The sequence below is a fragment of the Corvus kubaryi genome, unplaced genomic scaffold, assembly GCF_017639235.1.
Source record: "Corvus kubaryi isolate FWS band 111438036 unplaced genomic scaffold, C.kubaryi_AGA036_p1.0 split3-37296, whole genome shotgun sequence".
Taxonomy (NCBI): domain Eukaryota; kingdom Metazoa; phylum Chordata; class Aves; order Passeriformes; family Corvidae; genus Corvus; species Corvus kubaryi.
Genome location: NW_024582086.1, coordinates 906 through 21,865, shown reverse-complemented (window position 1 = coordinate 21,865; position 20,960 = coordinate 906). Strand labels below are relative to the sequence as shown.

Sequence of the window (20,960 nt, the reverse complement as noted above, 5' to 3'; positions counted from 1 at the left end):
GAGATCGATAAACAAACCATCACGACCCCCGCTTGCATTAGCGGATCGTGACACCTACCATCAAAACAAACACACAGCCAGTTTAGTACAAGACTCGAGAGTCTGCCCCTCCTTTATTTTGAAAGAGGTGAAAATCACTGACCTGCACAAAAAGAAACAACCCTTCTCACACCTCTCCCTCCGGGGCTTCCCTGGGGCATGACACAGGCATGTAATAAACGAGGCGGGCAACCTTTTGGCAGGTTAACTCGTTTATTAATTAGCACTGAGAACGAGGACCCAAGATAAGCTCAGGCCCTACACAACAAGCCAGAAAAAAACAATGTGACACACTGGGTACTCTCTTGGACCTCAAGCTTCCACCCGGAGAACCCCAGTACCGAGCACTGGGTCAGTTTTTAAAGTCTCTGTCACCTCTGGGATTGGTGCGCTTTCAATCCTCTAGCTGAGTGGCCAGTTTCCGGTGTTTTGATTGGCTTATAACATGGCACATCCTTGACCAATCATTTCTAATCGGGTCCCTTCCATTCGTTGGCTCCTTTTCCAATCAGGGTCTTGGGTACTGATATCATCTCATGAGATAGTAATTCTAGAAGATTCCTTCTATAGAGTCTATCAGGTTCCTGTTATGCCTCCCTCTAATGGTCATACCCGTGCATTGCTTCCTGTGCACCTGTGCGCTTAACTCACTGGTTTATAACTATTTAAATTCATATTACATTAATTAGGCATTTTATTTAACAATTCACCAACTAAGTATTGATATACAGATAACCAGCCTGTGAAAGCCAACCATCTATAACAGGCAGGGGCTGCTGCTCCTGCCTGAAACCTCCCCCGCTGCCTCTCTGCCAGCCCATATCTTGGAGAACATTCCCAATCGCCACCTCCTCAAACAAAATTGCCATGATCCACCTTCTTTTTCTGCAGGCAGGTGAGAAAAGTATCCACTGCCGGCTCCGGGCTCCTCCAGAGACCAACTGTATTGAGCAGTGACAACCCTGAAATATCAACCTCCTTCCTTAATCTGCCCACTGGGAGCTCACACTAAAAGGCCTTTTGTCCAAGGATACCCACAGAAGACCTTGAGGATGGAGCAATTTGAAATGGAGCTCCTTCAGAGTTTAAACCTCCCTGTATCAAATGAGCACACACAAACCTGTCCTAAAGGGAAAGCAGGGAGGAAAGAGAAGCTCCTCTCCCACAACAACAAACTGTGCTTTCTCAAGTTCCAATTGGAGGATGGAAGCCATGGGCTACTCCTCAGTTTGGGAATGAATCCTGGGAAATGGCCTGATTTGAGAGGGCAGCAGAAGGAAGTTCCCAAAAAAGAAGGAAAAGATTCTCTGGAAGCAGAAGATTATGGCAATATTTCTACAGAAAAAAAAAAAAATTGAAGCATTTAAAAAAGTTCCCAGATGGGAATGTCTCCCCCAACACAACACCCCCTCAGTCTCCTTGGTCTGTCAGGAAGCTCATGAGTGAACCTGCAAGGCTTGGATACACATAATTTGTGTCCATCCCCAGAGCACAAGCAGCTCCCCAACAAGACTTCAAGTGACAAAAGGAGAAACCTTCCCCCTCCACCTTCCGACACCAACTCTAAGGAGTCTCTTTCCATTGCAAGATCTACTTTGTGAGTTTATATTGACAAGAGTTGGCTGCAGGAGGGGTTGGCATTGTAACTGAAAGGAATAAGATGAATGTGTCTTTACAAACAGACCATGTGAATCTGCTTGTAGATAGGGCCAGAAACTTACAGATAGGGAAGTAACAGAAGAAACTCTTCATTCTAGAGAATGTTACTAATTGACACAGACTGTTGCTCAGCCAAGACCATGATAAATTCCTGAACCTAGAGGAAAAGAACAAAGACCTAATAGAATAATGAATAGTTTTTTCCTTTCTTTTATGTAACAAAAAGGAGCTGCATATTTGAGGGGGGCATAGAGTAGGCGATTCGGGAAGTCTGTACCTTCCGAGTACCTCGGCCAGTGGGAAAAAGGAAGAGGGAGATGCAGCCAGGAACTTAGGATAAAAAGGAGGCTGTGTCCCCCAACAATTTGAGAGACCCCATGGGAAATGCCCATGGCTTCTCCCTTTATTCAAATAAAGCTACAGGACTCCTCTGTCTCCTTTTTGGACATGAATCTGGCATTATGGATTAATTTTCCTGACAATATTCTTAAATCTACTAGGCCTGCCATTTTTTCCCTACTCTTCAGATATTCAAGCTGTCCTCAGTTCTGCAACAAACTTGCCCACTTGCCTGCTCTGCCTTTGGCATCTGCTGCCCTGCAGGGAGAAAGCAATGCCCAGAGAAGGTGTGAGGGAAATAACAATTTATTTCCTTTTCCTTCAATACAGACTTGTGAGAGCCCTGCTAGAGTTGCTGGCAGGTTGGCCTCTTGCAGGGCTGGGGGAAGTCCTAGGGGCTGGGGACCCTTCTCTTAATGGGATGCAAGGGTCCCCACGGCAATTGGTCCCAGCCCAGGACAGGGGTGGAGGGGCTGAAGCTGCTGCCCTGGGCAAGGGGATCTACTGCTGTCACCACCTCCTGCCCTGGCTCCTCCTGGGGTCGGTCCCACTCCATGGGGACGGGTGGCTGGGACCTCTGGGGAAAGCAGTCTCTGATGTGCCAGCTTCCTCCTCCATGTCACAGCCTTTGGGTCCACAGGCAGGAGCTCCCATCAGGAAACTGCTGGTCTGGGAGCTGGAGCTGGTGGAGCTGGAGCTGGAGCTGGAGCTGGAGCTGGAGCTGGAGCTGGCCACAGGGCTGTTTTTCTCATCTGTGACGGCACCAGAGGGCAGTAGGCTTTGGGCCTCCTTGCTGCACTGGCCCACTGTCACTTACTCGCGCTTTCATGTGTCGGAGGAAAATAACTTTCAGGGATGGGACTATGCAATTACAGGAATTTATTGTTTAAAATAACAAACGCATCAGTCGAGGCGTGAGATTTTACACCACCTCCAAGTAATGGCAACTAGTCACAAGATTTAGGGTTACATCTTAATTTACAGCTTTCTAATCCAATAGGCACTTAAAACAACACTTTGTTTTAGATTTATGACCTATCACCTGTGGCACTTCTCACTGCAATGCAGCCATGTCTTGACCAATAACTTCTCACGTCACGTGTACACAGATGTCTCTCTTACACCATCTACACTCTTAACTTAAACTATATAAAACCACACTATTTTATTTTAAAACCCTTCACCAAAACACCCAGTGTACAATTTTACTTGTAATTATAGGAATATAAGTTTGTAATCCTTTTGCTTAAAGTCCACAAACCTCTGTCAATTAAGCCAGACCTAGTCTCTTCCAGGGTTGTAAATCAAAGCCTCCTTTAATTGCAGAGTTTCTACTCCTCTGTCTCCCACAGCCCACAATGATGCTTATGGCACCATGCACCAGTGGTGCTGTATGTTGCTCAAGGACAGGCTGCAGCACCTGAACACACATCTTGGCATTCAGCGCATGACACACAAGGTCATGCAGGATGGAGCTCTCTGAGGCCTCAACCAGCCATCACTGGCACTGGAATATCCCGTCCAGCCTCTGGCCCAGCCAGGGCTGCACAGGCTCCAGCAGCTGCAGTTGTGCATGGAAAAGTCTGGCCCACACCTCGGGCAGGAGGCCACCCAGGAACTCCAGCCCTGAGGGGCCCTGCTCAGCTGGGGACAGTGTTCCCTGTGGAGGAGCTGGGCAGGACACCACAGGGCCATGGGGACTGTTCTTGTCCAGGCTGCTGGCAGCTCTCCCTGCCTGGCTGGTGGCCACTGGCAGCTGCTCGGGGGTGGTGCTGGCTGTCTCCAGATACTTGTCTGTGGGGTCAGAAAGCCTGACAGTCTCTATCGGTGTCCTGCAGAGTGGGCACGAGGGATTTCTGTGTGCCCACCACAGGATGCAGCCCAGGCAGAACCGGTGGCAACAAGGCAGAGCAGAAGTCACATCCTTCCAAGAGTCCTGGCAGATGGGGCAGTTGCCATCTGTCTCCATGGCCATATCTGGACTCTACAGCACATTAGGGAGCAGTCCACGGTGCCTGGCTGCCCCAGCCAGGCACAGCTGGAAAACAGGAGTGATGGCTCCAGGACTGGCACCGAGATCTGCCAAGAACAGGCCGCACCCAGCACCAGAGAAGCCTGGCTTGATCCTCTCAGCCTTGCAGTCTTGCTTGGTAGTTCAGGCTGGAGCTAGAGTGGCCCTGGCACTGAATGTAAGCAGTGAGGGGCACAATGTCACAATCCATCCCCCTGTGATGTCACAGTCCACTGCTCTGTGAAACCAGCTTCCACCTCATGGGACAGCACAAAAGGCATTCCAACCCCAAGATAAGCAGTGAGGGATGCGAGGTCACAATCCAGCTCTTGGCGACATTACCATCTATGCTTCAGACTCCTCCACCCTGTGATGACATAGCAGGCCTTCCATCCCTGCAGGCACACATTGTCAGGAGAAAAAAGGAAATACTCTTTCCTAGTTTCAATTTCTACATTTCCATGTTGCTCTCCCTCAGGCTCCAGCATCACACGTCCTTGTGTCTCTAATCCCTGCTCCTGACACCTTGCCATGGTTTCCTGGGGACAGTCCTGGTCTCTATTCAGAGGGCCTGTCATCAGCCTCCCTGGGAGATGTCACTACATCCAGGCCTTTCAGGCCAGGCTTTGGCCCCTTTGGTTTAAAAGTCAGAGTTTGTCTTCTCTGCAGCCCTTCTGGATCGAGGGTGATGAGCACGAGGACACTTTGCACCCGTGTTTAGGGCTGTGGCACTGTTCTGCCTTGCTTGCTCAGTAAAATGGGTCCCCCTAGTGCTGTGTAAGGGGGGCTCCAAACCTAGGGAGGAATTCTCTGTGCCATTTGTTTTGGCAGGAGTTCTTTCATCAGCATAATGACAAGGCTGGGCCTTCATCCTGGGAGCACTCCTGAGGTGAAAAGGACACACTCCAAAGGACAGCATGTGGGCCCCTGAACAAAGGAAATCTGCAAATACACAAGTGGTGCCCCAGGGGTGCAGCTCTACTTTTCTCCTCCTGCCTCACATGGCTTTGGCGATTTGTCCTCCCCACCTGAATCCTGAAGACTGGGAGGGGCACTGTGCTAGCAAGGTGCAGTCTGACACTTCATTGCTGACCAAACAAAAGCCCCTTTGTATTGTTCAAGCTACAGAACTGTGGGAATAATTAAAAATGTGTCTGCATCAGAGCAACCAGGCCCCAAGCAGAGTCTTACGGGCCTCTCTGCATTATTGTGGGACAGTTCATGGGAACTGATCAAGTGAGCGACAGCTGGAAGCCTCGTTGGGGGAGAAGGTTGGGCTTTTTCAAAGATTGAGATCCTGCAGTTGAATGGCTGGTTCCAATGCTGCTGCTCATCCCAAAATGGGAAGTGCTGTTGACTCTCTTGAGGGACAAGAGGCCATGCAGAGAGATCCAGAGTGGAGCATTCATGAATTATTCAGTGTTTAGACCAGCTATCCCTGCTGCCCACTCTGCCTTTGGTGTCTGCTGCCCTGCAGGTGTTCGTCTGCAGCAGGTCTCCTGTGGGAAAAGGTGCTGCCCACATGGCCCTCGGCCTATGGCTGTGCCCCACAGGACGTGGGTTCCAGCCATGGTGGTGCACGAGGGGAAGGGCAAAGGCACCAGAAGGCTGAGGAAGCGGTGCCCAGAGACTGTGTGAGGGAAATAACAATTTATTTCATTTTCCTTAAATAAAGGGTTGCAAGGTTGTTAATGCTGCTGCTGGTGGGGGGGACTCTTTCAGAGGTGGGGAGTGTCCTGGGGGTCAGGGGCCCTTGTCTTCGGGGGATGCAGGGGACCAGATGGTCTGGGGCTGCTGCTCCGGGCAGAGGGACCTGCCACCATCACCACCTCGTGCTCTGGCTCCTCCTGGGGCCAGTCCTGCCTGGGGGACATGGCCACAACTGGGGGGTGGCTGTGACCCCTGGGGTGGGCAGTCTCTCCTGTGGCAGCTTCCTCCACCTCCATGGAGACTGCAGGGTTGCTGGCTGGAGTCCCCAGCTGAGAGCTGGAGGAGCTGGAGCTGCTGCTGGCTGCTGGGCTGTCATCCACATCTGCGGCACTGTGGAAGCGCAGCAGCCTCTGGGCCTCCTCTCTGCACTGGCTCACAATGATGTCGATGGTGCCATGGACCAGTGGCACTGTGTGTTCCTCCAGGACACCCTGCAAACTCTCGATCATGATTTCCTGGTCTGGCCCGTACACACAGAGCACGTTCAGGATACACCCCTCTGCCAGCCACCAGGTCTCCCTGAACAAGGTCTCCGTCCTTCGGCGCAGCCAAATCCACACACGGTCCAGAAGTCGCGGTTGTCGACGGAAAATCTCTGCCCAGACCTCAGGCAGGATACCACCGACAGCTCGGGCTGCTGTCTCTTGAGGAGAAGAGGGATGGGGCAGCACAGGGGGATGGGGGCTGTTCTCGTCCTGGCTGCTGGGAACTCTCCCTGCCTGGCTCGTGGCCCCTGGCAGCTGCTCGGGGGCTGTGATGACAATCTCCAGAGACTCGCCTGTGTTGTCAGAAAACCTGACAGTCTCTATTGCTCCTCTGCAGAGGGGGCACATGGGATTTATCTGTGCCCACTGCAGGATGCAGCTCCGGCAGAAATGGTGGCTACAGGGCAGAGCAGTAGCCACATCATCCCAGGTGTCCTGGCAGATGGCACAGTTGCCACCCATTTCTGTGGTCATATTTGGCCTCTGCAGTACATGGGGAGAGATGAGGATCAGAAGCTGCTCTCCTTTGCTGGTGTCACACACTGCAGGGGAGGGGAGGGTGGATTGCCCAGGCCACTGGAGAAGGACACCCTCCCAGCCCCCTGAGCCCCGTGGCCACCCCAGGGGGATGTTTTCCTGCACAGCTCACCCTCAGTGCTGCAAAGACCCACACTGCCTGGCTGCCCCAACCAGGCAGGGCTGGGGAAACACTGCTGGTTGCTCTGGGACTGGCACTGGGACGTGCCAAGAACAGGCACCACTCAGCACCAGAGAAACCTGCCTTGATCCTCCACACCTTGCAGTCACGCTCAGTAGGAATTCAGGCCAGAGCCAGACTGGCCTCAGCTCTGCCCACATCTGAATATAAGCAGGGGTGGATGAGATGTCACAATCTGCCTCTCAGTGATGTCACCCTCCATCAGCAGGTGATGTCACCACCAGTTCATGTTGTCAAGAGAAAGAAGAAAATATTTTTTCTTGTTTTCAACTTCTGCATTTCCATGTTGCTCTCCCTTGGCCACCTGCATCATATGTCCATGGCGCTGTGTCTCATCCCTGCTCCTGACACCTTGCCAAGGTTTTCTGTGAGGAGCAGAGTGGTGGGACCAGTCAGCATGAACTGCCTGTGGCTGGATGATGCCTCCTCCTGTCACTGCCTTTCCCTGGGCAGTGCTGGGATTTGAAGAACCTGGATGCTGGTGGCCAGGCCAGGGTGAGAGTCTCCCACTCCTGTGGGCTGTGTCCCTACTTCAGGGAGAAGCAGAAAGGAATGTCTTGCTCCAGCCCCATCCAGTTCCACTGGGACTTGCCCACAGTGCCAGGTCCCTCTCCACTTCCCAAGTCTCTGTGTTTCTGGAAGCCAGTGCCTTTGTGCTCCTCCCCACAGCCTCGGGAAGGAGCTGGAGTTGCTGTCCCTCCAGAGTGGGGTACAAGGGCCAGAGGAACCTTGTCGTGACTCAGGAGAGCCCAGGATCCATCACCATGTAGGCCATACTGTGCCATCGTCCCTTCTTGCCTCTGGCTATTGTCATCGCGGAGAGTCATTAGCCCAAGCAGTTCTTTTTTCATTTGGAACTAATTTCTCCTAGTTTGAGAGCTGAATGGTGTGAGTCAAGGATGCTGTGTACAACCACCACGTAGCTCTGCCTCAGGGTTCAGAGATCTCTCTTCAAACCTGTGCAAATGGAGGATGTCCACTGCCATACTTTGGTGCTTAACAATCCACATGGAAAAAGATGGAAGTTTGTTCATCGGGACTTTTTTGTGCTGTTATTGAAAGGGGTGTTTCTCTTTGCTTGAGTAAGTGCCTCTTAAAGTATGCCATTTATATTCCTTTTCATTTGAAATTGGACTTTTAAAGGTGTAAATATGCAGGCAGCACCTGTAATTTTGGAGTACCAAGATACCTCTTTTCTGTGAAAACTTAGGCCACAGATGCTCCAGGAGATGCATTTCATGCTTTAAGAAGACTCTTCCCCAAGGTGCTGTGTTCATCTTGAGTTCCTTGCACATCTGTACTCCAGAACATCCCCCCATTAACTTGCTGCCATGATGACATTTCATTTCTTTCCCCTCCCGTCCCATGTGCCCTGAAATCATGAAATGACAGGAAGGGTTGGGATGGAAGGGATCTTTAGAGATCACCTAGTCCAAGCCCCCTGCCATGGTCAGGGACACTTTCCAGTAGACCAGGTTCATCAGACCCTCATGCAACCTGACCTTCAACACTACCAGTGATGGGACATCCACAACATCCATGGGCAGCCTGTTCCCATGTTTTACTGTAGCAGAGGGACAGAATTCTCTCCCTTGACCTACTTTTTAGACGTAGCCCAGGGTACAGAGGGGTTTCAGGGCTGTGAGCACATGGTGCCAGCTCATATCCAATGTTTCCTTCTCCAGTATCCCCCAGTCCATCTCCACAGGGCTGCTCTCAATCCATTCATCACCTGTGGGGTATGCCCAGCCACTGCCCTGGAGGGACGTCTGCTGAGATAAGGAGATTGAGCAATCTCCCAGCAGGACTCCCTGGAAAGGCAACCACTTTGGTGGAGGAAAGACAGACCCACAATCCTTTGGGAGACACAATGCAGATTTCTTCGTAACCCATTGGCCTGTAACCATCCCAGATCCTCTGTAATCCATTGGTCCTTTACTGACCCCCTGTATCCCTATAAAAGCAAGCCCTATGGGCCCCTATGGCCCAGAGAGGGTTCTCGTCCCTGGCTCTCCCCTTCGCCAGAGGGGACCCACAATAAAGCTCCCTTCGTGTGGAACCAGCCACACGAACCTCTCGTCTCTCTCTCTGGTCTGGCTTGGCCTGGAGGCTGCCCTGCAGAGCTGAGCTGGAATCACGAGCTGATAATCACTAAAGAGCTGACAGCTTCTGCAAGGGCCCCTCAGCCAGCAGCTGGGGAAGACACCGGACCTTGGGAAGGCGATTCCTTTCGGGACCATCTCCCCGGACCAGTCACCTCTTCCTGGGTCACAGCCTTGGACCCCATCCCCAGCTGTAATAATATTCCGTCTCAGATTCGTGGGGGAGCTGCCCATACTCCTTTTTTAATCTAGCCAATTCAATACCAGTGTATGGTATTTGTTTAGTGGTGATATGCGGTTCAAAGTCTTCATCATTGATATAATTATATTCTGTTTTAATCAGAGGTCTCATACGAGGGCAACAGTTTTCCCCACAATTTTTCATTAGCATTAGTTCTTTCTGGGGGTAAATTTGGTTAATGTGAGGAGTTTCCTTTTCGTCTGTCTCTTTTGGTGAGTCAGCATTCTTTGAATTCTTAAAATATTCCTCCCTCAAAGCAGCCTGTAGCAAATGATTTTTATTCTTCTCTTCATCTAATTGTTTCTGTAAAATCTCCACTAGGTTTTGAAGGGAATCTATGATTGCTTTCTCTTCAATACATCACTTAAAGTGGTGATCCATAGCTGCCACAAGGCATGCCCCTAAAACAGAGCAGATTATGGTTTTATTTTGGCCAAATTTAAATCTAGTCTCATGTTGTAAAGAACATACTCTATCAGTTACATTATCCAAATTAAACCAGTTATTTTGAGCCCATTCTTCCCCTCCTGGAGAGGGCCGGGCATTGTGTTTTGCTAGCAGAGCATAAAATGTAGCTTTAACTTTTGCTCTGGGGTTTTCAGTCATTTTATGAAAGGATCAAAACCACCACAGGGAGGTAAAAGTTAATGACACACTGCAACATACACAGCTTTGCTGTGTCTCCCTTCACTTCCCTGGGTGGGTGAAGAGACCAAAATCTACCTAGGAGGTACTCCTTCAGTTGCTTATGGTTGTCTCTTCACTACACCTGTGGGATATGCCCAGCCACTGTCCTGGAGGGATGTCTGCTGAGCTAAAAGATTTTGCAGTCGCCCGGCAGGACTCCCTGGAAAGGTGACTACTTTGAGTCATGGTGAGGAAAAGTAGACCCACAATCCTTTGGGAGACCCTATGCAGATCATTCTGTAACCCATTGGTCTATCCCAGACCCTCTGTAATCCATTGGTTCCCTTGCTGATCCCCTGTATCCGTATAAAAGAAGACCAATTTGCCTCTGTAGGGAGAGAGCTCGTCCCTGGCTTCCCTTCGCCGGAGGGGACCCACAATAAAGCTCCCTTCGTGCGGAACCAGCCACACGGGCCTTCTCGTCTCTCTCTCCAGTCTGGTTTGGCCTAGAGGCTGTCCTGCAGAGCTGAGCTGGAATCACGAGCTGATATCACTAAAGAGCTGACAGCTTCTGCAAGGGCTCCTCTGCCAGCAGCTGAGAGGAAGACACCGGACCCTGGGAAGGCGATTCCTTTCGGGACCATCTCCCTGGACCGGTCATCTCTTCCTGGGTCACAGCCTCGGACCCCACTACCAGCTGTAATAACTGGCGCCCGAACAGCCATTGGACCCCGGAGCCCCGGACCTGGCCTGAGCTGCGTCTTGATCGCCAAGACAGAACCAGCCGTTCGTGTGCTGCTCCTCTGAAGATAGACCTACGTTTTAGCAGGCCTTTCAGATGGGGACAGTTCGAGACCCTCTCCTCCGACCTAGGACTAAGTCCCTGAGGATCGAACTGCCAGACCATCCCCCCAGCAGACCTTTCCAGGAGCCAGCCCCACCAGAAAACGGGATTTGTAAGTTTAAACTTGGGGCTCTGTCCTCCTCTTGCGTGCATTTTAAGTTATTTTGGGTTTTTTTTCTCTTTTTCTGCTGAGGGAGGAACTAAGATGGGAAATACGCAAGCTAAACCCAGCCTTTCCCAATCTGAGAGAGACCTATACCCCTTTCTTCTGACCCTTCTCTTAAAATCTGACTTTAAATTCCGTAAAGGTGTTCTTTCTAAGAAAAATCTCAAATCTTTCGGTAATTGGATATCTCTAAATTTCCCTGAAGCTACCATCGATTCTGTTCTTTCTGATTCATTCTGGGACAGTGTGGGGAACAAACTGTATTCCTCTCAAGCCTCGGGAAACCTCTCAGTTTCAAAATTCATTCCTTTATTTCATTTACTGGTTAAAACATGTCGTGCGAAAACCCCCCCTCAGCCAAACCCCTTCTCTGCCCTTCCCTGCTCCCACCCCCCCTCTCCGCCTCTGGCAGTGGCCAGCCAGAGCACGGACCCAGCCAGCTGCCCCGGCCCTGGCCCGGCAGGGGCGCCGGCCCCCCCACTTCCCTTCCCCGATCCCCTGTTCCCGGCGGTCCTCCCGTGTCCGGCCCCCCGCTCGCCCCCTCGGTTCCGCTGTCACCCCCCAGGCAGCGCACGCGGTACCCACCCCTGACTCATCCCCCCTCCCCGGGATGGATGACTCTGAGCCCCCCCCAGCCCCGTCTCCCTGTGCCCCTGGTATCCCGCAACCCTCCCCGCACGACACCACCCTTCCCCCTCTCGCACCGACCCGCAGTGCCTCCGACCCCACCGCGTCCCACGCCCCCGCGTCCCAGTCTCCTGCCGCGTCCCTGCTCCACTCGGTCCTGCCCCCCCCACACCCCAACGCAGCGGCCCCGTCCCAGCAAGCCGCCCCGCCGCCGCTGCCCCCCCGCACCCACGGAGCAAGCATGGTACAACACAGGACCGGTCCCGCAGAGCTCCGTGCACACATCGTGGGGCACGGAACAAGCGTCACGCCCCCCGCCAGCGTCTGCCCCTCTTGCCGCTGGCGGAACGCAGCTATCTGCAGCACCACCTCAGGCTATCGCCCATAGAATGGAATCTCCCTCCCCCCTTCCCCCACCGCAAATGGCCCTGACACCCTGGCAGGTGCCGGCACACCCGCTCTCCCCCCTCCCAGCTGCTTCTTGCGCAATCCCTGCTGATGTTCCCCCTCTCCCGGCCCCCCCCCCCCCCCCACTACCTGTTCTTGCGGAATCCCCATTCCCCCCGCTGCTGCACTAGAGCCTACTGCCCCCCCACACCCTCCTTTCGCCCACCCCGACTCCACATGGAATTGCGAAACCGGAACTACCTGTAACCTCACGCCCCCCCAAACGACCTGCTGCTGTACAACCTCTCCACCCACATGCTGCCATAACAGGACCCCTTCCCACCCCTCAAACCACCCCCGACCCCCCGCCATTCCTGCCCTGGGTAAAGCAGAGCCGGCATTTCAAAAACGCTACACTACGCCCCCTGTATCCCAGCCCTGCCCTGCCACGGCCTATCCCTCCTGTTCAGATGACAGTAGCAGCAGCTCTGACTCTGAATCTGAAGACCGATGGGCACAGACACGCAGGGAAGTGAACCGGGAGGGGGATTGGGAGTTGGCTCAGAAAATTTCAGCTTTTCCAGTCATTATAGGGAGAGGGAGGAGGGGTGGTCCATCTACAAAAACATGGGAACCTATCCCATACAAAGAAATCAAAGAGCTTAGCAAGGCAGCAAAAGACCATGGGAGAGGGTCACATTTCTTTAGAAACTTATTGGAAGCCACTTTCTCTGCCTATACATTAGTACCACATGATATTAAAAACATTATTAACTGCATCCTTTCCGCTGCCGAATATATGTTATGGGAAAGGCATTGGAAAAGACATTTAAAAACACTGTCTGACACTTATGCTAAAGATGCAAATCAGACAGATTGGACAATAGAACAACTGGCTGGAGAAGGTGACCTCCAAAAACCTTTAGATCAAGCTACAACCTTACCTGAAGTAGCATTACAAGACATAGCTATTGCAGCTAAGACATCGCTGTTTCTCACCCCTGATGATTCTGTTCCTACACAATATTTCTCTAACATCAAACAGTCAGCAAATGAAAGCTTCATTCAGTTTGTTGATCGTTTGAAAGCTAGCTTAGAGAGACAGATAGAAAGTCCAGATGGACGAAAGGAACTTTTGGGCAAACTTGCCATGATAAGTGCTAACGAACAATGTAAGAATATCTTGAGGGCCCTACCCATGGACACAGAACCCACAATAGAACAAATGATAGAGACCTGTACTAGACACACATCCACAGAGAACACAATGACCCAAGCAGTTGTAAAGGGCATCACAGAGGGAGTTTCCGGTGCATTTGCTGCAGCAGTCTCTAAGGAGAATGCCCGCTGTTTCTATTGTGGCGAACTTGGACACTTTATAAAGGACTGCCCACAAAGGTCACCCACCCAGGACCATCGTGCCGCCTACCAAAGGCACCAGAGACAGCAACAGCATCAGCAGTGTCCAAAAAACTTGTATCGGAGCGCAGTGTCAAGGCCCCACGCCCAGACAACAAATCAAAGGCCATACTACCCCGCCTCAGCTGTGAACTCCACATCAGACCACCGAGAGCAGACAGCTGGACCTCGCCCGGCATCATCATCCCAGGCGATCCCAGAACACATGAGAAGGATCCAACACACGGAGCACTACTGATTGGAACGAGACGCCAACTGGTAACATCACTGCCATTTAACTTTGTTGACAAGCGTTTTTATCGTATTCCCACAGGAAAGTATGGACCGCATGACGGCCCATGGGACATTCTTATCCTAAGCGATACCATCCATGGTCCAGAACAACTCTTTGTGTTACCTGAGATACAAACAGTGCACCCTGGACAAGAGATTCTTGTCCAGCTTTGCTGCATGGACACACCTTTCTTTCTCCCACAGGGAACACCGATCGCTCAAGCTTTTTTACTTCCACAGAACCGCCCAGAACAGCTTCCCCTCAATCCTACAGCAATGTGGATAGAGATTGTGGGCTCAAACAAACCAACCATTGAGTGCAGCTTGTTCTGTAAAGGAGAGAGGGTCTACCACCCAGGGATGCTGGACACCGGAGCAGACATGACCATCATCGCCTGCTCCGAGTGGCCAGGGAATTGGGAACTGGAGCCAGTGGCAGGTATGATCTCCGGGATTGGTGGAGTTGCAGTATCCATGAGGAGCAAATGAAATGTTGTCATTGAAGGACCTGAGGGCAAGATAGCGACCACCCGACCATTCGTGGTAAGAGCCCCCATCACCTTATGGGGCAGAGACCTTCTATCCCAGTGGGGTGCCACTCTTACCATTCCCAGCCAGGATTTCTGACTGGGGCCACTGAGAAACGTGCACTGCCATCTACCCCCCCGCTCACCTGGAAGACTGACAACCCAAAATGGACAAGGCAGTGGCCCCTTGATAAAGAAAAACTCAGCGCGCTGGAAGCCCTGGTGGAGGAGCAACTTGCCAAAGGTCATACCACTGAGACTACAAGTCCTTGGAATTCTCCTGTCTTTGTACTGAAAAAGCCCGGCACAAACAAATGGAGACTACTCCATGACCTACGAAAGATCAATGAGGTCATTGAAGACATGAGCCCCCTCCAACCCGGCCTGCCATCACCATCAATGCTGCCCCGAGACTGGCTGCTGGCCATCATAGACATTAAAGACTGTTTCTTTAACATCCCGCTCCATCCCCAGGACGCACCACGGTTCGCCTTCTCCATCCCCTCTCTTAACAATGAAGCCCCACTCAGAAGATACCATTGGCTCGTCCTCCCACAAGGCATGAAGAACAGCCCGACCATCTGCCAGTGGTACGTCGCCCACATTCTATACCCCATCAGGAGCCTGTTTCCAGAAGCAATCATTTACCACTATATGGATGACATACTAATCTGTGCATCAGAAAAAACTTACTTGGACAGAACTCTTAAAAAGACAATTGAAGCCATAGAAGAAGCAGGGTTCGAGATTCGTGAAGACAAAGTGCAGCACTCCAGCCCATGGACTTACCTTGACCTCCAGATCCGTGAGAGAACCATCGTACCCCAGCAACTCTCCATCAAAAAGGACCCTAAAACCCTAAGGGACTTGCACAGCCTGTGTGGATCCATAAATTGGATACGGCCCCTACTGGGAGTCACAAATTAAGACCTTGATCCCCTCTTCAACCTCCTCCACAGCAGCAAAGACTTGGACTCTCCATGCGTCCTCACACCTGAAGCCCGAGATACCATCACTAAAGTTCAAGAAGCCCTGCCTTCACGCCAAGCCCATCGCGTTGAACCCAGCCTGCCTCTCCAGTTTGCAGTTTTGGGTAAAGCTCCCTGTTTCCATGGACTGATCTTCCAATGGGACCCTCAACTCAGAGACCCTTTGCTGATACTTGAATGGGTCTTCACAAGCCATCAACCTACAAAGAGATTAACCACCTTCCAAGAAGTAATGGCACATTTAATAAAAAAGGCCAGAACTCGTTTCCGCTCTCTTGCAGGGTGCGAGTTCACATGCATATACTTGCCATTGACCACTGAAGACCTGAGGCTGTTGCTCCGGACCAATGAGAGCCTCCAGTTAGCCCTAGATAGCTACACAGGCCAAATTTCCGTTCACATGCCAAAACATAGACTTTTCTACCGTGAAGCAGCTTTTAAATTGATTCCAAAATTAATCCAAAGTAGAAAACCTCTTAAAGCTCTGACTGTCTTTACCGATGGTTCGTCACATCGGTCTGTCATGACATGGAGACAACCCAATACCCAGAAATGGGAATCTGATATCCAAGTAGTAGAGAGATCCCCACGGATTGCTGAGTTAGCAGCTGTTGTCAGAGCCTTTGAGAAGTTTAAAGATGAACCTTTTAATCTGGTCACAGATTCGGCTTATGTCGCTGGTATAGCTATGAGGGCTGAACATGCTTTTCTAAAGGAGGTCTCCAACCAAAAATTATACCAATTGGTTTCTACATTAATCCATTTAATCTCGCACAGAAAACAGCCTTACTACATTATGCATGTGAGGTCACACACTGACCTCCCTGGTCCCATTGCTGAAGGGAACAGGAGAGCAGATGCACTGGCCATGCCAGCAGAGACTGCAAACATCCCTGACATCTTTGCCCAGGCAAAGATGTCACATGCATTTTTTCACCAAAACATTCCTGCACTCGTCAGAATGTTCAAGCTTTCAAAAGATCAAGCAAAAGCTATCATTGCAACGTGCCCGAACTGCCAGAACTACCAAATACCATCTATGGGTACCGGAGTCAACCCCCGTGGTCTGAACAGCTGCCAATTGTGGCAAACCGATGTAACCCACTTCCCATCCTTTGGGAGATCCAAATACGTGCACGTGTCAGTTGACACATTTTCTGGGGCAGTGTTTGCATCAGCCCATGCAGGAGAAAGTGCCATCCATGTCATCAAGCATTTTCTCCTTGCCTTCGCCACCCTGGGAGTCCCTGAAGAAATCAAAACAGATAATGGGTCTGCCTACACCTCTCACAAGTTAAAAGATTTCTTCAACCAATGGGGAATAAAACATAAGACAGGCATACCTAGCAATCCCACAGGACAATCCATCGTAGAAAGGACCCACCAAACCCTCAAAAGAGTGCTCAACCAGCAACGGAGAGAAACAGAAATCTTGTCTCCTGTTGAAAGACTCTGTAAGGCTCTCTATGTCATTAACTTCCTAAATGGTACATCATCAGAGCCTGACCCCCCAGTACTCCGCCACTTCTCAAATTCAACCCAAGCTAAGCTCACGGAGAAGCCACCAGTGCTGGTGAAGGACCCTGAAACACACCAGGTCTCTGGGCCTTTCCAATTGATTACCTAGGGGAGAGGCTACGCCTGTGTCCAGCTACCATCTGGCCCGAAGTGGTTCCCAGGAAAAAGCATTAAACCATACTTTGGCCCTACAAACACTGCTACCACAAACACCAAGAGCTCTCCTGAGACAAATACAGGACCTCCACAAAACCAGACCAGCTCGGCATGGAGACGAAAACATTGCCGGATGCCCACCAACCAGGAAAAAGATCGTCCCACCACACGGCAGCAGACGAAACAGAAAGCTGAACAAGAAGCTACAGCAAACAGTCAAGCCATAGGCCAGACACAGCCTGGAAAAACTGATCCCTAGTTTATATGTTATCACCCCTTGTTACCCCAGAACATCCCCTTCCCTCAACCCTTGTCAAACTTCCCTAAACCCCAAAACCTCCCCTCTCACCACAAAGCTAACAAAATCTTGCTTGTATTCCCTCTCAGAAGCCCCATCCCTGCCCAAAGATGAAATGTATCTACGTTGGTGCTGTCCGCACCACAGCCTTGATGACCTAAAAGTAGACAATGACTTTTTGGACGATGGGGAATAACAGGATGGATTGCATCTTTGATTAAGGGAGCTCTGTGGGTATTCATTGTAATTATTACTGTATTACTTATGTTCTCTTGCCTCCTACGTTGCTGCAGAAAGGCTGCTGGGAATGCCTTTTTAATAAATACAGAAGGGGGAGTTGTGGGATATGCCCAGCCACTGTCCTGGAGGGATGTCTGCTGAGCTAAAAGATTTTGCAATCGCCTGACTGGACTCCCTGGAAAGGTGACTACTTTGAGTCATGGTGAGGAAAAGTAGACCCACAGTCCTTTGGGAGACCCTATGCAGATCATTCTGTAACCCATTGGTCTATCCCAGACCCTCTGTAATCCATTGGTTCCCTTGCTGATCCCCTGTATCCGTATAAAAGAAGACCAATTCGCCTCTGTAGGGAGAGAGCTCGTCCCTGGCTTCCCTTCGCCGGAGGGGACCCACAATAAAGCTCCCTTCGTGCGGAACCAGCCACACGGGCCTTCTCGTCTCTCTCTCCAGTCTGGTTTGGCCTAGAGGCTGCTCTGCAGAGCTGAGCTGGAATCACGAGCTGATATCACTAAAGAGCTGACAGCTTCTGCAAGGGCTCCTCTGCCAGCAGCTGAGAGGAAGACACCAGACCCCGGGAAGGCGATTCCTTTCGGGACCATCTCCCTGGACCGGTCATCTCTTCCTGGGTCACAGCCTCGGACCCCACTACCAGCTGTAATAACACCAAGCAGTCTAAATTCACACATACACAGCAAAACAGTTCCCCCTTTTACACTAAGAGATCTTTTGTGAAAAATCTGCAGACAGAGCCCGCAGCTGAGTATGGGGTGCTTTTCACCCAGGCGTGTGCAGTTTGCGGGAAATTCAAGTCACCCCCCTTGCTTTCTAGACACCACTCACCCTTTTCGGGGTGTCGGGCTGGGTGCGGCTGGAGCGAAACATCCTTCCCCTATTACAGACTACACACAACCTTGCAACCCCTTCTGTCTGTCAGATCCTGTCCGTGACGCCAGTTTAATGTCAGGATCCGCTAATGCAAGCGGGGGTCGTGATGGTTTGTTTATCGATCTCAGAGTGTAAAAGGACACAAGAGATTTCAGTTTTAATCAAAACAGTGCACCTCTATTAAGTACCCACAACACAGTAATGCAATAGAGGAGAGAAAGAGAGAGAGAGAAAGAAAACCAAAGTAGAGAGGAAGAAAACGGGGGGGCAATAGCTACCAACGCATGAGACGAAGTCCTCGTGGTCTTCCACCAATAGATTCGTCTTCTTTCCGTGGGCAGATCTCGGACTCGGTTATTTCAGAAAGTCCCTTTATAGTCCTTTTCAGAAGCAAGGGGGCAACTGGCCAAGAGGTGGGGAAATCTACAGCCATTGTTATGGGGCCCGTTGCTTTGGTAAACAGGTACAGGACAGGCGTACAGGACAGGTGTACAGGAGAGGTGTACAGGACAGGTCATTCCTTTCCACTTCAGTGCAGTCTTTCCCGCCTGGGCAGCAAGAACGGCGCAGTCCATTGCGACCTGCACTAATTTTCCTCAGGAATGCGTACCAGTTCCCAGCAGGCACACCTGCAGGCAACACCTGGCAGACATCCCACCTCAGCAGGGCCAGGACTCCTGTGTTCAGTCTCTGTCCTCGGCGATGATCGTGAGGCAGATGAGGGATCTTCGGACCGTCTCTTACACACCCTTCAAGTAATAGGTACAATAATTATATCAAAGGTTATCAGTGATAGATCTGAGTGGGATGTTGTCCTGGGTTGCAGTGTATTCTATTACCATCCTCAGGAGCTGTTGAAATCAGGTGGGGCAGTGTTTCCTTGCCTCCTCCCCCCAGACTATCTTTCTGTTAATTGCCCATCGTTGTCCTGCCTCCTGACTCAGAGATAACTCCCTCCGGACTATCTTCTGTTAATGAACCTAATCAACACTTTGCCTCATGACTCATTACCCCATTGTGAGATGCTCCACCCAGAGGGAGGAACCAAGCATCCCATCGTGGATATAATCTGGGACTCTGACCACCAGAGTCACCCCCCCCCCTTCCCACTGGATTTCCAGAGGACAGGAGCTACACAGCCACCATTGGACTTTCTGAGGAAGAGCAGACTCTTTTACTACAGGATCACGGCTTCAGAGGACTGCAGCCACCATTCTACCAGACTGCTACCACCACCCTGCCTAACAGGGTGTCAGGTTGTACCTTGACTCTGTCAGTTTGACAGTGTTTTCTTTTACTTTTTTTCCTTTTCTTTAAATTCCATTAAATTGTTATTCTGACTTGGTGCCTCCCACTGGTTTATTTTCAAACTAGTACAGATGTTTTCTATCAACCACTTGTTATTAAATTAGTTAATGTTCTAATGTTTCATGGAAAAGTTAAGAACCTTGTTGTAAGTGTCTCCCTTCCAGAAGCTGCAGCACTTAAGTGTTGATATTAACAACTCCCAGACTATTTTTAGACCCCCTCTGAGGGACTGTAACCCCACACCACGGCAACCATGAATGCAAATGAGGGACTTTTCCTGCCATTCTGACCATCACCCCAAGGACTGAGCCCGAGTAACCCCGAGCCATTGCATACAGAGCATTACCTCTTCAACCACCGGACCCAGTCAAGTGAAGCCTCGTGGGTTGCACTGTGGGCTGGACTGTGGGTGGATCTGGGAGGGAACAAAGCTTAGAAAAATCGAACTCCTCCAGAGGGAGTGTCCTTTCTCCTTGGACTGGGCGCAGGCGAGAGCCGGCGCTGTAACTCTCGGTCCAAGTCTCACCCTAGAGACCGTAATAAATATTCCTGCCTTTGGAATGGCTAAAGCCAACAGAGTGCTGTTAGATTGCTGGCCTAGGGCTCATAGCCGGTACGGCTCAAAGGTCTTTTATCTCCGTGCCCGGGATTTCTAAATTTCTAAATTTTAAATCTTTTCATTTCTGTAATAATTTCTGAATTTCCTCATGTTCAATAAATTACTTTTTTTTTTTTGAGGACATTCAAGAGTTGTTTCTTTTTAATAACAGTTAGGTCATGGCTTTTTTACCCTGCAGGTGACACAACGAGGGCCAACAGGGGTGACCGAGTGTCCCCTGCAGTGACCCGGTCTGGCCACGCCCCTTTCCTTCGTTGGCCACGCCCCTTTCCTGGTGTGGCCTCTCCCCTTTGCCCATAAACCGCCCCTTCGGCTGAGGCTCCGCCCCCACGCGCCCTCCGCAGCTCTCATTGGCCGGTGGCGTCCCCTCGCGCCCAGCGCCACTTCTCATTGGCTGGGGGCGTCGCCTCGTGCCGGCTGCGGTTTGCCATTGGCCGCGGGCGCCGCTGTTATTGTTATTGCTGTTACTGTAAACGGGAGCGGGCCGGGTGTCACCTGTCACCTCTCGTCCCCTCTTATCGCCACTTAGCGCATCTTATCGCCTCTTGGCCCTTCTTATCACCTCTCACCTGTTATCTCTTTGCCCTTCTGACTTCCTATCATCTCTTGCCACCTGTCCCCTGTCCCCTGGCGCCGCTCTCCTGCCGGAGCTCGATCGTCGCTCGCTCGCTCGGTCCCTGCCCGGGCCATGTCACTGTGCGGCGGCCGCGGGCTGCCCGGGCTGGCGGCCATCTCCCCGCTGCCCTCGCCCGGCACAGCCCCTCTCACGCCGC

The 20,960-nt window shown here is 51.3% G+C and overlaps 1 long non-coding RNA gene across 1 annotated transcript in view; it reads left to right on the top strand.

Annotated features, from left to right (window-relative positions):
• Nucleotides 1-1,092, top strand: part of LOC121658413 — an 18,989-nt gene extending 17,897 nt beyond the window's left edge. The window contains exon 5 of the long non-coding RNA XR_006013958.1: nucleotides 1,080-1,092. This is a non-coding gene — a long non-coding RNA (uncharacterized LOC121658413). The remainder of the gene's footprint in view (nucleotides 1-1,079) is intronic.
• Nucleotides 1,093-20,960: the final 19,868 nt, after the last annotated feature.